Raw genomic sequence first — 4,192 nt, 5'->3', positions numbered from 1 at the left:
ACCCCCCAGTGTGACCATATGGGGGGATGGGGCCTTTAATGAAGTTATTGAAGTTCAATGAGGCCCTAAGGGTGGGACCCTACTCCAATAGGGCTGGTACTTTTATAAAAAGAGGAGACACTAGGGATACACGTCCAAGAGAAAAAGCCATGTGAGGATACGGGGAGTAAGCAGCATCTACAAGCCAAGGAGAGAGGCCCCAGAGGAAACCAGCCCAGGAAAAAACCATTATAAGGACAATGGAATGTCTTCGGCTTCCATTACTTGAGCTGTTGCTGGGGGAAAATAAGGCAAGGCTGAGAGTGATTAGGAACTAAAGACTAAGTGTGAAACCCAGGCCCTCTTGAGCAACATGCAGAAATTTTCATGTCTTATGGCTGCAGCAGAAAAAGCTGAAGAACAGACCCAAGACTGACCATATGTTGCCAAATCCCAGAGAAGGCAATTTCTCCTAATCAATGCCAAAGCCAGGGTCTGGTTGGGAGGGGAAAAGATCCTAAGTCATGGTAGATGCACATGAATATCTTGAAGTCCCAGATCCCTTGGATCATTCCAGGCCTACAGAACTGACCTCCTCCTACCTGCTGAAGGCTGGGTGCACTCAGTACTTGAAGATGGTACAGAGGCTTCCGTCTTGCAGGACACTGCATGCCTATCCCAGATCTGCCCACCTCCCCTCCTGATTGTCAGATTCATACTTACGTTTGAATCATTGTAAAAGCTGGCACAAGCGTCAAGCCTGGTAAGGGAAGAGCCCAAAGGAGCTACAGGGCTTGGCCAACATGTACTGGCAGAACCCAGCCCAACCATGTGGCTGGGTTCCGAGTGTTGGATCCAGGACGAAAGCCACAGGTGGGGGGCAGAAAATAAAGTTGGACAAGAGAAAGTTTCTTGATAATGGGAAACCTACCTATGCCATAACACTTTCCAGGCAAGACCCCAAGAGATGGTTCCAATAAGCTGCTAGGATTGCTTTGGAACCTTGCAGAAAGTGGTGGTTCACAGATTGAAGTAGAAATGCCAGAATTGCTATGGTAAAAAAAAAGTGGAAGAGGGGATCAAAAGGCTCAGAGATGAGGCCATGCTAGAGTGGATATACCATGTAATTCTGAACAAACACGCAATGAGGACATTGCCTTCACCAAAGCAACAAGGAATGTGCTGATGAGAGGGACGACAGCATCACTGAGTGGCTCAGTGGTTCTATCCTTCTCAAGCCAGGATTGGTGGAAGGGAAAGCCAATACAGAATCAGGCTTCCTGATAGCAACAGGGATCCAGAAATAATAGATAACAAGTGGCAACACTCAATCATTGAAAGCATGTGGGTGCAATAATCAAAATGAATGGAAAAGTCTGAGGGCAGCCAGTGGGCTTGACTCACAGAGCACTGTGTTGATATTAATAGAACACATATCCATAGAGGGGCATCAAAAGGGAGGGCCTTGCTCAGTCTATACTAGTGGTTCTCAAAGGGGGGTAAGGGCACCCCTCCACACCCAAGAAACACTGGCAATGTCTGCAGACTTTTCGGGATATAGCAGCTGGGAGGAAATATTTGTGATTGGGTCAGGGATAGTCTTACAACACCTAGTATACAGAGACCAGAGTTGTTGCTAAATTTCCTACAATATTATGAACAGTCTCCTGCAACAAAGAATCACCTGGGAGAAAATGTGCTGAGGATGAGAAACCTGAATCTATATAAACACATCTAGATGAGGATCTACACAATTCTGCACGAGAAACGGAAGGTGAATAATCAAGAGGCTGAGGGCAGACATCCCAATAAAAAAGTCAGGATTCCTTGCCCAGTTTTCAATCTGAACCAGCTTTCAGGCTCAGAAGCAATCACGTGAAAAGGTGGCCAGGTCTCCCGAGAAAAGGACCCACCAACATCATAGCCGTAGGGTATAGTGCTAATCATCCCAGTTATTCCTCAGAAGGGTCCATGGCCATTTTCTTGAGTGACTGTACTATGAAAAAGAGAATCTCTGGAAATTTTAAGGACTATCAAATACAGGTGCAAGTGGAAACTAGGAACTCAAAGCACCAGCCTCTCTGCCTGAGTGGGAGTATAAGGAAGCTGACTGTACATGGATCCTGGCGTAGATGCAACCCAGAGTGGGTCCACCGGAAATAGACATATTGGGCAGAATTGCCACAACGGATCCATGGCCTGTGGCGCAAGAGCTTCCTTTGTGGGGAAAGCCAAGTAAAAGCTCTGATGCTATTCCCACCTCAGCCAAGATGATCATAGAAGACAATATCACATTCCGATGGAATAGCAGAGGTCAGTGCCACCCTTAAAGAGTGAAAGGGTGGCACGTTGGTGGCTTCCAATTTATCTTTACTTAGTTCACCAGTCTGGTCACTACAGAAGCCAGACAGACCCTGGAAGATGTCAGTAGAGTTGCACAATCCCAACCAGCTAAGACCAAGGTTGCAACTATTGTGCCAGACATGATATCTCTACCAGAGGAGATTAATGTAGCCTCAGGTTGATGGTATGTGGTCATTGATCTGGCAAATGTGTCCTCTTCCTTCTTTTTTTTTATTTTTTTTTAATTTTTTTAATTTATTTTTTATTGGTGTTCAATTTACTAACATACAGAATAACCCCCAGTGTCCGTCACCCATTCACTCCCACCCCCCGCCCTCCTCCCCTTCTACCACCCCTAGTTCGTTTCCCAGAGTTAGCAGTCTTTACGTTCTGTCTCCCTTTCTGATATTTCCCACACATTTCTTCTCCCTTCCCTTATATTCCCTTTCACTATTATTTATATTCTCATTCATTGATAAAGGGCTGGAGTAGATAGACCTTGGAAGTCAGAAAAGCACAAGGAGGGCATTGCTTTTAACCAGGGGGCGCCAGGGAGACTAAGGTTTGCAAGACCTGCGGGAAGAGAGGTTACTGCAGTGAGAGCACCCCAGAAGGTTCCCCTGTGCCTTTGACTGAATACTGATCTGTGCAAAAGGTACTCTCTGAAGCCAAAGTGGAGGAAACTTCTCAATGCTGGCGAAAGGGCCCCTGGACAATTCCCGGAGATCCCACGGAATTGGCAATCATTCCTGTCGGGATCATTCCTGGAGCCACCTTTAAAATATACAGGTGTTGGACTGAAGCCTTGTCTTAGGAACAGAGCTCAGTTAGTCCCAGAATGAAGGCTGCTCTTGGCTCGCCACAGCAGAGCCTAACACCAAGCCTCAAAAGACTCAAAGTGACCCACAGTTTACTTAATTATAGGCCAGGAAAACAGTCCAACACTCTTTAAAAGAATACGGTCAAATCTAGTGCCCCACAATATGGCATTCATAATGTTGGGCCTCCAAAAATTGCCAGGCATCCAAAAAAGCAGGAAAATATGATCTGTTCATTTCGTGTAAACGAAATGCAGAGATGATGGAGTTGGTAATGTCTCTTTTATAAATCCCCAGTCTATGATCTGTATTCAGGATTCTGCAAACCACATTTCAGGTTGGCCAGCCATTCCTTTCTGGACCAGCCAAGAGAGAGCAGGGTAGGTCAGGATTCTGCAAGGCTGGAGGAGGAAGGAGGAGGAAGGACCAGTGTGTTCCTTCCTGTTTTCTTCTTGTTCCTTCCTGTTTGATCCCCATTCCCATTGGTGGCAGTGCTTCTTACCTTGAGAGGGGCACTTCCTCTGGATCTAGTTTATGGTTTTCCCAAAATTTGCAGGATCAGCCTCACCACACTCCCCACAGACACACCAGAGGTCTGAACTTCAACTCCCAGAGGTCCTTCCTTTAAGCTTCTGAATTTTAATAATCTCCAATTTTTCCCTTTGTTCCCCAGGCCCCGGGGAGGAGGGGGATAGCCGCCTTCAACTGCCACTTCTGTGACACCTCTTTTTGCCCCTTTGGTCAGCCATTTAGCAGTTTTATAGCTCATTATTAACTGTTCTATGAACTCTCATCTGGACAAAAACCAGTGTGGTTTCTGCCTCCTAATGACCCTACCTCCCTAGACCCTGATGTAGGTGCCTTATTACATTTCATTCTCATAAAATTGAACAAGATAGGCAATTTTATTAATCTTGTTTTTTCAAAGAACATGCAGTTCAGAGAAGTTAGTAATTTGCCCCAAGTCCCACCGCTAGTAACTGTGAAGTCTTATTTTTAGAAAGAAGCAGTCTGGCTGCAAAATTTGTGTGCTTGACTGCATGGCAGCATGT

Source organism: Canis lupus, chromosome 31, assembly GCF_011100685.1.
Source record: "Canis lupus familiaris isolate Mischka breed German Shepherd chromosome 31, alternate assembly UU_Cfam_GSD_1.0, whole genome shotgun sequence".
NCBI classification, from domain to species: Eukaryota; Metazoa; Chordata; class Mammalia; order Carnivora; family Canidae; genus Canis; species Canis lupus.
Note: the sequence above shows the minus strand (reverse complement) of the source record.